This window comes from Chiloscyllium plagiosum, chromosome 18, assembly GCF_004010195.1.
Source record: "Chiloscyllium plagiosum isolate BGI_BamShark_2017 chromosome 18, ASM401019v2, whole genome shotgun sequence".
NCBI lineage: Eukaryota > Metazoa > Chordata > Chondrichthyes > Orectolobiformes > Hemiscylliidae > Chiloscyllium > Chiloscyllium plagiosum.
This window is the reverse complement of record NC_057727.1, coordinates 45,504,808-45,515,779: the sequence shown is the minus strand read 5'-3', so window position 1 is coordinate 45,515,779 and position 10,972 is coordinate 45,504,808. Positions and strand designations below refer to the sequence as shown.

Here is a 10,972-nt window from a genome sequence, read left to right as displayed (position 1 = left end):
GTCTGTTTCCATGCTGTACATCTCTATGACTCTATGACTCTAAATAAAAGCAAATAATTGGTTTACCTGTAACTCTATCAAAATGCTCAACAAAATAACATCAACACTAACTACTACTAACTGTTCCAATATAATAACATTTCATAAACACACCCCTGGCAAAGGCAAATTCAGTAAAATAGGCAATTGTAGCAGCAAGAAGAGAACCCTAGCTTTTAACTGTAACAGAAAGAGAAATAAGAGTTTCCACATGCACCTTCATGACCCCAGCCACTGATGAAAGCTAAAACTAAAACTCCCGGTTCTCTGGGCGCTTGACCCCACCCATGCATCTGCTTCAGTTGTTCCAGCTTTTAAATTAAAAACCTAAGGCTTCAGAGGCTGTTTACTTTATTGGCTTTGAACAGACCATGGTTAACCTCTGTCTCAACCTTTCTTGGTTAAAACAAAGGACAAAATGCACTTCCCAAAGCCATGATATCATCACACTATCACATTCATTCTATAACTTAGATTCCAGAACCTCACACCATATTCTAGCTGTGGCCTAATTAACTTTTTCTCCAGTTGAAGCATTACCTTTCTGTTCTTAAACTCGTAAGCTTGGCCAATGAAGGCATATTTGTAGCACATAACTATTTGGTATTGAGAAGGAGGTGATGAGTCGCCTTTTTGAACTATAGGAATACCCAAGATAATGTTGGGAGTGGAGCTCCAGGATTCTGATCCAGGAACAGCGATATATTTCCAAGTCAGGTTGGTTTGCAGTTTGGAGGGGGAACTTTCACTTGGTACTGTTGCCATATATCTGCTTCACCTGTCCTTGCAGGAGCAGAGATTGTTAGTTTGGAAGGTGCTGTCGAATGAAGCTTGGTGAGTTACTGCAGTACAACTTGTAGCTGGTACAAAATGCTTCCATTGATAGTGGAGGGAGGGAGTGTTTAAGGTGGTGTATGGGGTATCAATCAAAGGGGCAAATTTGTTCTTTATGCTGTCAAACTTTGGGTATTGTTGGAGCTGCACTAATCTGGGCAAGTGGAGATCACTGCTTTCACTCTTGACTTGTTCTATATCAGGCTTTGAGGAGTCAGCAGCTGAGTTATTCGACACAGACTTCCAACCCTCTTACCAACCAATGCAGTGACAATATTTATGTGGTTAGTCCAGTTAAATTTCTGGTCAATTGTAGCCCCTAGGATATTGATTGTGGCCGTGCTAATGTCATTGATTGTCTTGGGGAGATAATTAAATTATCTTCTGTCGTAGGTGATCATTGTTTGGCACTTGTGTGATGCAAATCTTACTTGTCACTTATTATCCCAAGCCTGAATATTGTCCAGGACTTGCTGTATATGGAGACAGACTGCTTCAGTCGCTGAGGAATCATAGATGAACACTGTGCAGCCATAACGTAAGTCCAACCAATGGAGAGTTTTTCCCAAATTTCTATTGAGTCCAGTTTTTATTAGAACATAGAACATAGAAGACTACAGCGCAGTACAGGCCCTTTGGCCCTCGATGTTGCGCCGAAAAGGTTCTCACTGTCAACCCTATCTAACCCCCTAATCATCTTGTACACCTCAATCAAGTCACCCCTAAACCTTCTTTTCTCTAATGAAAACAGCCCCAAGTGTCTCAGTCTTTCCTCATACGATCTTCCTTCCATACCAGGCAACATCCTGGTAAACCTCCTCTGCACCCGTTCCAGTGCCTCCACATCCTTCCTATAGTATGGCGACCAAAACTGCACACAATATTCCAGATGCGGCCGCACCAGAGTCTTATACAACTGCAACATCTTTGAGGATGAAGATACCTGTGGAGTCTCCTTGTCCCCCTGTAGATTAATTGTTTATTGTGGTCCTTGGTGCCCTACTGAATCAAGTACAGCCTGGATATCAAGAGAAATGTCTTGGACCTCACCTCTTGAGGTCAGTCATTTTGTCCATTTTTGGACCAAGGTTTTATTGAAATCAGGAGATGAGTGACTATAGCAGAACTGAAATTAGTGTTAGTGAGCAGGTTATTGCTTTGTAAATGCAACATTGATAATGAAGTGATCTTCTGTCACTTTATTGATGACTGAAAATGGATGATGGGCAGGGTTGGATTGGTCCTGCATTTTTTGAACAGGACATACTTGGGTAGTTTTTCACATTGCCTGGTAGATGCCAGTTCAGTAGCTAGGCTGGAGCAGCATGCCTCGGATCACCACTGGTTCTGCAACATAAGTCTTGAGTATTACTGCCAGATTAGTGGCAGGATCTGTAGCGGTTGTGGTATTACCACCTACAGACATTTCTTGATATCACGTAGCTGAATTGGCTCAAGACTGACATCTTTGACTCTGGGGACCTCAGTTCAGGCCAACACAGTCCTTCTGCTTGGCATTTCTGGAGGAAGAAGGTAGCAAATGCTTCAGCTTTGTCTTTTGATGTGCTGGGTCCTCACATTTTTGAGGATGAAGATACCTGTGGAGTCTCCTTGTCCCCCTGTAGATTAATTGTTGAACATCATTCACACCTGGATGGCAGGCCAGAAGAGCTTGGATTTGATCAATTAATTGCTTTTAGAAAATGAATGCAAGTAGCCCAGGAGGACTGAATTTTTCCCCTTTGCTCAGAAAGGTGGACTGAGATAGCAATTTTGCAGTGTGGGAACCAAGAACATAAACATATATTCCTTTAACATGCCACACAGCAAATTTGTCTGAATTGGACCCTCAGTAGGACATGAGAGAATTGAGTTGATATGTCAGAATCCCTTGTCTAAGTCCGTTATATATTTATTAAGATTTCACACAAGTTGAAAGGCTGGGACATCCTACCCAGGGAAATCTGAGGGAAGCAAAGAAAATAAAATGATGTCAACAAAGAAATGTGATAACCAACAATTTAGCTGTTGCTTTGCTTGTGCAAGTATCATAAATCATATAACAAATGATCATTTAGGAGTTGCACTTCAACAATGGAGAAAAAAATCAGCAAAGAATAATTTCTAAACGTTAGCTTTATACTGTTGCTATGTTTGTACTGTTTGCTGTGTTGAAACACCAAATAAAGTTTTAAAATTCCATTGAAGCATACATTCATGAAACCTGTTCTTTTCACGCTTGTGTGCAAGTTGGGCATGCAAAACAATATATTTGGCGCAAAAAAGACAATTTGTTTTTAGCAAATACTCATTCAGAAAATTATTTACAAAACAGGAAGTGGGAACAGTTTGACATTAGAAATGCAGTGCTGATTACTTTTAATAAAAATGGTTGTACTTCAGTTTTCAGTACATCGTTCTCATTAAATTGTTTAGCTCTAACTCTAGTAACACTTGGAGCTGGTTGATATTAATAGATAAAACTACAATGCAGCATTTTTCTGTACAAAAACAAACTGGAATTCATACAGTAAATAATTGGCCATGAAATCTCAATTACGCAAGGACTTTGTTTTACCTGTCATCTCAAAAGAGGAGGGCTGCTACAAAAGGCATCGGAATCTCAAGGATTGATTCTGGTGAGTAGTTAACTATGATTGGTGAGCAGGGTGTGGCTGATTGGCTTTCTACCATGTCAGTCTGTGCTCACCCTTGCGAGTGTAATCTGTCTGTATCTGCAGAAAGCTGAGTTTATACAGGAGGCTTATTAGTGTTTCATGGCCCACCACTCTGTTTACTACGGCAGCTAAATGGAGTTTGTCAGGTTTGTCAATATGATTGATTCTGCAATTTTAGTACCTTTCCTCGGTAAAACTGACAATTTAATTTATCTAGGAGAAAAGAAGCAGCATAACTTGCTTTGTGCAATATTTTACCATTGTTGCTACTTTATTCATCAGCTTCCTTTAAGAGTTCTTTTCATCACTGAAACCATTGTCATTTACTGTGTCTTTCAATAGTAGGAACAGGTTTTGTGAGAATTTGTTTACGCTGCATTTAATGGCAATTTATAACATGTCTGAATCATAAAATGGAAACAAACAAGAATATTCTTTGTTGCTAGCCATAATCTTCTTAATCTATTTCAATATTTTTATATGGTCATGCAGAAGTCAACTGCCCATGTATCAAGTATATTGAGACAGTAGAGAAAATCAGTGGATTAAGTTAAAATGATACGGAATTAAATGAGTACAGAATTTATATCAACAACTGTCTGTTGCAAAGTGTTCACTAGTGACTATACACAGTCACATTCCTGCATAGTCCAATAGGGTGTGAGATGCAAAGAACCTGAATGTCAATGTTGCAATGTTTAGAACTACTGGGATGTTGTCATAGTTAAGGAAGCTTTCAGGAAATGAAGTAATGGGAGGATGGTATTTTTTAAAATTGTATAGACAGTTTAAATGATGCTGCTTTTTAACTGCAAAAGCACTCTTACAGCTTCATTTGTTCGTACAAAAGGGAGTTTCCACATTTATGTCATTTTACCTTGAGTTATCAGCAGTGGTTTTAAAAGTCAAATCAAAAGGTATTAATTTGGAGACAAATAAGTGGCATGTTCTCTAGTGTCCAAACTCTATACTTACTGTAAGGAAATGGGATAATCATATTTTGACCATTTGAATTATCATTTGCGGGAGAGATTTCTTAAATGTTGTTTGTTTTTAGTTCTTATGCACTGTGTGCTTTGTTAGCTCAGAGTTTTATCTTTTGAAGTGGGTTTTGACTTTCAAATTTCTATCACTTTTTTATCTGAAACCAAATACCGTGTTAAGTTACAAGTTGCTGTATGCACTAACTCTGTCTAGAGTGGCTTGTGATTGATATGAGGAGCTTAAAGCGCCACTTAGATGATAAAGACATTGCTTTTATGTTGTGGAGCACTGTGGTTAAAGGATTTACATGAGCCCCCAATTCACAGCTGGACTGAAGCAGACAAATTCTACTGTCTATGGGGCAAAACTGTTTGTTTTGATTTTCAGTTTCTACTTTCAGTTTGAAATTTCATTGTCGTATTGTGTGAACAAACTAAATGTTGATGATGTATTCCAGCAATGTGCAGCCGACTTGGCATAGAATCTCAGAGTGCTGAACTGAGAACTGATTTGTCTGACAGTTTATAATCAAAGTTGATTTATTGTTCATTAGTAGTGCATTAGCCCTTTCAGGAAAGGCAGTTATTTGTGCAGTGGCCTGTCAACCAAAGAGACTGCTAGCACCTGTCATTTCTTTACCATGACATTGGCAGCTATATATTATAATACTGAGTGGTACATTGGCATAGTAGGACTGAGTTTGATATTTTCTTTGGCTATCGTTTTGCGTGCATATTTTAATTGATGACGCTGTAAGCAACAACAACAGAATGTTAAACAAAACAAAATTTGACAACTTGTTGTCATGGAAATGAGGAACAACTTGTGTTGTTACAAAGGATAGAATCAAAACAATATGTGATGTTTCACCAGGGTGCATTGTCTTTTATGAATTTTCATGGGGGAAGGATTTTAAGGGCTGTGATCTTAATTAAATCTCAACTGATTCAAATAATACTTCTGAAGGCATTCAGTGTTGCATAACCTTTATTGAGCAGATAAACCATAAATCATCTGCCTACATGATAGGAAGAGGTGTTGTACATGACTTTTCCTTAATTTTAAGGTATAATTTTAAGATAGTGAATGCCAAAGAAATCAACCTGATTCACAATATAAAAATCCACCTTGATGTGTGAAAAGAGGGTTATTCAAAACAGACTCATAAGCAAAAGGAAAGGAAAGACTGAAAAGAAAACTGCTGTGTTGCCTCATATTATGTTGGTTTTAGTATACATTTTGTCTGCAGCCTTTGAGCCTCCAAACATCTGAGTGCTGAGATAAGATGTTAAACCAACTGTAGCTTGTGTTTTCCCTTTCAAAATTGCTAGTGCTGGAGCTGTAAACACCTGTGGGTAACAAGAGCTGACTGTGGGAAAGTCCTGACACCGCTAACTACATTTGTTGTTTTTAGGTGAAAGGCTTAGCTAGTTCCTTTTTAGTGGTTTGCTTGTTCAAAAGAAAACAAAAATGACCTTCAGAGGAAAATTATTTGTTTATTTTGGGAGATTATTAAATGCATTCATATGACTACTCACACTGAAGCTCCATGCTAACATGATTTTGTTGTCAATTTGAACTGAAATTAAAATCTAAATCTATTGTCTAAGCTACATATCTATGCATATGGCTTCCTGTTTGTAAAAAACTATCAACTGAAAAGTTAAATGAAACAAATTTAGGCATCCTGTTTTATTTATCCTAAAGTCTGAAGCAGGTAGTTGCAATCTTCAGTTTTGGAACCATAAAATAATGCAAGCAAATGAATAAAAGCCTTTTAAAAATGTATTTCTGATGATTTTGAGTCTGAGCAATAAGGGTGTTGAACACTTGTGCTTTAAAATGGCATGGTGTTCTTCATAGAAATAAAGGTAGTTATTTTATTATACAAACATTGCACAGTTGCTATCACCTTGATATATTTAGCCATGAGTTGGTGTGTTACCATTAAGAATTTGTGAAAATGCTGTAATCGCTGTTTCAGGTTTGTAATTTTTAATGTTGTGCTTTCATGGAATTTCACGAGTTGTTGTAAGCATGCCTTGACTTAAGGGAAGATTTTTTTAAAGAGATGAAACATGATTTGTTTGCATGACTTACCCTTGCTACTGAAGTCAACTTCATTATTATTAAAATATTTCTGAACATGGTAAACCAACAATATCAGAAAGGTCAGCCTCTCTGATTTTCTCTGGGGCTTGTTATTTTGTACTTTTCAATTTTATTTGATGTCCTGACAAAACAAGATGACATGAGGAAGCATACATTAAAATCTGATTTTCATCTAACCTGTTACAACATTGGCAGCTTAATTTCTGCTGCCATTGATAGAAGTTGTCTCTTTGTGCAATTACTTTAATTGCCACACCACTCTGAAAAAGGTTTCTTTCAATGCTTCCGATTTGTCTTGATTTGCTTTTGGCTTTTTGAATTCATTTTGACCTCTGACAGTTCAAGAGCATTCTGGATAGAGTGTGTCTTCATTAGGAGTGAATCAGTGAATAGTGAAATCATCAGAGGAGCGACTGATGTTTTCTCATTAGAATCTAATTTGCACCCTTTTGCTTAGAAGTGATGTATAGCCTATCTACCCAAAGGATATGTCTGGTGCAGGCTGCGTGCTGCACTCTCTGTGTTTAAACTAAATAAAAGTTTAAAAGTGTTCAATACAGAACCTGAAACATTCAGCTTTCTAATGTCAGAATGACTGAAATGAGCAAACTGTTATGCTAAAATTCTGGTTGGAATGTAATAATTCAGATGCATGCATGAGTACATATCTGAGATTTGTAGCTTCTGACTGCACATCTTGGTCATCCTGATTTGATTACCAGTCTTCTTGTACTTTGTGCTTTGAATACTCCTCCCAGGATATTCTCTAGCAGCCTTTCTATTAAAACCTAAAACAGTGCATAATTATTTGTAGAAAACCTTTTGGTTTTTGTTGCACTTCTTCAAATTAAGATTGACATCTTATCAAAGTAGACAGATACATACCATTTCCTCTGCAATGTAGTATTGAATAGTAACTTTAAACATCGAAACTTCCCTTGCAGTAACAGCTAGAAATATGCATTTTATATGTTGCTGTAACCAATTAACTAAAAATTATAGCCCCGTATCTACGCTTCCAACCATTGATTTTGTCCCATAACTTGTAAATCAATACTGTCGGCGTATTCTATTAATTACATCATTTACCTTGTCTTCAGAAATATATGTAATATATTTTCCTTATTATAATGGAGGCTATTTTCAATTAAATCTTCTGCAGGCGTGTAGAGCAATGCAAGGCACATGCATAGGCTACTGTGTACATGGCCCATTAACTGTTCTCCATTTAATGATGATTGAATGAAAATTAAAAATTTAAGAGACTGATTAAACAGCTGGGGTAAACTTTCCTTCATCAAGGAGCAGTATACTGCTTTTACTGTTGTGATGCTAAAATATTTCAGAAAGGTCTGAACTATAACTCCAGCAGAATAATGTAGTGAATGTCCAGCATTAAAAGAGATGTAGATGAACTAGCTTTTCACACTAGGCTGATGTTGCTTGTATTGTTCTTGCAATACATTTAGAATGTGTACTGTTTTTAATACGATGTTTTGTGGTATTTGGAATAAATATTGCATGTTTTTTTTAAAGTTTGCATTTCACTACAAATCTGCACTCCTATTTGTTTTTCATTGTTTCTTTTGATTGACTATTTGGCTTTTCCACTTTTACAAATCTCCATAGTATAATGTTTGTGCTGATATGTAATTACTATTTAGTATTATAACGAAAGTCAACATTACTGAATATATATATATCACTCTCTTGTGACATTTGCATTAGCTGCTAGCTGTGAGTAAAGTGCGCTTGAGCCTATATGAAGAGATTACCTGGCTGTAAAGATCACCAGAAATCATCCTGATGGGAGGTCATTTTAGATGATCATTTCTGTCAATATAACATGTTTAACAGCAATTTCAATACATCTTCCCAGACGTGAAAAACATACCCCCATTCTACAAATGCCTAAAGATCCATCATGGCAGGTGATGTGTGTGCATTCCTTCTGTTCTTGAAGTGCTCTAACTGCCCTATTTGTTCACACTGCTCCATGTCCAGTGGCTCATGCCTAAGAAAGGGTTTAGGTTCCCAGAATGCATGTGCAATGGACACAATGCCTACTAGTGTTCCCTTTGTGAAAATGTCCTACAACTAACTACAGCATGCACAGTATGCTTACCATACTTAATTTTTCTACAGATGCAGCAAAGCCAAATCAATGGTCCTGAAAGGGAACTCTGAATATTGCCAACCATAACAAAAAATTATTTTACTGGCCCTTATTGTGAGGCAAAGAAAACAAGAGCCTATGTCTTGGCTGCATATTTAAACTCCTGATGAAGGGCTTTTGCCTGAAACATCGATTTTTCCTGCTCCTCGGATGCTGCCTGACTTTCTGTGCTTTTCCAGCACCACTCTAATCTTGACTCTGATCTCCACATCTGCAGTACCCACTTCCGCCCTGCATATTTAACTCTCTTTCACACTCACCCCCAACTTGAGTGCCCTCTGCCCTGTCCAATCTCGCTTGGATGCTCCAGCTGCCATCTGAACTGATTGAACTTGCTGGACTCTGTCACCAGCGAAATGGCCCTAGAAGTGTGACTGCAAGCTGCAGATGGCCCGTGCTTCCTTAGTGAAGCTGGCATGTCACTTTGCTGGGGCTCTAGTAGGATGTAGTAGTATGCGGGTCCATGCCCCAAATTGGACACAGTCCGATATTTCTTTTAATGGCAGTGTTAGAATGCATAAAAACCAAGCTAAAAATCTGTAAACCGCCTTGTGAATTGTTAAAGCTTTCATGGACAATATAATATTTTAATTTAATTTGCTGAAAGATTTGAATAATGTTTTTCTCGTCACTTGAAAAAAGCTGCTGAAAGGGCACTTTCTGCTGCTGTAGTAAAACATTTGGCACGCATTCACCTTCTTTTAATGGTGTCATTTTTTCAGAATCTATATTTTGTCTTTTATAGATGGCTACATTCTGCAAAAATGTGATTGATCAGCACATGTGTACAGCTAATCTCCCCTGTAACAAAATATAGTATGGTGGCATCAAGGCTTTCTTTTAGTGGGACAGGTAAAATAAATATGCTTTGTGTAGTCAGAGAGATCTTCGATTTTTGATCACATTCCTAGGTAATGAGTTTTATATTTTCTCTTTAAAAACAAACCTGCAAGCTAAATATCATTTGCTTCATTATACAGGATTTGTAAATGTCAAGATTGCACGTTGCATTTTCTTTTTTTTATAATAAAGTCATTTCAGTAAGGTCATTTTAAAAAGTTTATTGCCTTTGTAAATAATTTCTGTGTCTGACCTAGCGCAGATTATTTAAAGCAAAAGCCTGAAAAATATCTCTTGCATATTGAATAGGTAATTATTGATTGCATATTAATATTTCCTGGTTTCCACTAGTAATAGAATCTACTGTTGCTCTGATTGTCTTGAATGTTAATGCGATTAGCATTTTACCTGGCACAAAAACATGTTGTGTACTTTATTTACATTGGAATAACTTTGATTCTAGATTAGGTCAGTTTTATTGTTTTATTTAAACTTGACCTCATGAAAAAAAATCTTAAGTTTCATCTTATGTAATTGCAGTGACATTGAAACCTCAGACTGACATAAATTGCAGTGACCAAGTCATTGCTTGAATTATTGAAAAAGCAGATGCAAGTAAAATTTTCAGTTTCTTTGTTAAATCTATTCCAATGTAAGCCTTGTACTTGCTTTAAATGTAAGCATTCAATAATGGCATCTATTTGTTTATTAATAATCTGAAAAATGATTTTTGATAAAATACTTTTGAATCTTGGAATATGGTCATTTGAGAGGCAGTGAAATCTCCAAATGAAATGGTGTTTATGCTTTTGGTATGATAGAGAAAAGGATTTCAATATTGATTCACTTTTGAAGTAAATCTCTTCTGTTCTTGTACTGGAACTTTGCAGTTATGAATGGAAACAAGAATAACACATTTGTGGAGAGCATGAATATTGTTGAAAGAAAATCACACACTTCAGTTCAGTTGTGGAAGAGGCCATAATAAGTTAAGCAGTTCTCCATAGGCAAGCAGTGAGGGAAAAAACAGAAGCAAGTCACTCTAAGCCAATTTTATGTACTAGTTACCGAGATGAAGATGTAATCCACAGATGAGCAGGTTGTCTAAAAGGCCTATTAGAATAATACTTAAAAGTTCATGTAAAAGCTTAACTCTTGGCTGTAAATATTACCAAATATCTTGAAGACCCACTTCAGCTGTGTCATTCCAATAAGAAAGAAAGTTTGATCACTGTTCCATTATTAATATCCTCCTCAGAGCAGTACAGCAATAGGTTTTGCAGGGTTAATTATTATGCAGTGCTAATAC

The 10,972-nt window shown here is 36.9% G+C and overlaps 1 protein-coding gene across 11 annotated transcripts in view; it reads left to right on the top strand.

Annotated features, from left to right (window-relative positions):
- foxp1b (forkhead box P1b) overlaps positions 1 to 10,972 on the top strand; it is a 422,867-nt gene that overhangs the window by 267,919 nt on the left and 143,976 nt on the right. The window contains exon 1 of one of the 11 annotated variants that reach the window (XM_043708346.1): positions 3,413 to 3,512. The exons of 8 other annotated variants lie outside the window; for them this stretch is intronic. The gene's annotated coding sequence lies outside the window, so the exon portion shown is untranslated. Of the gene's footprint in view, positions 1 to 3,412; positions 3,513 to 3,562; positions 3,698 to 4,444; positions 4,469 to 10,972 lie in introns of those variants that run through there. 2 more of the 11 variants (XM_043708345.1, XM_043708347.1) reach the window with 2 other exon arrangements.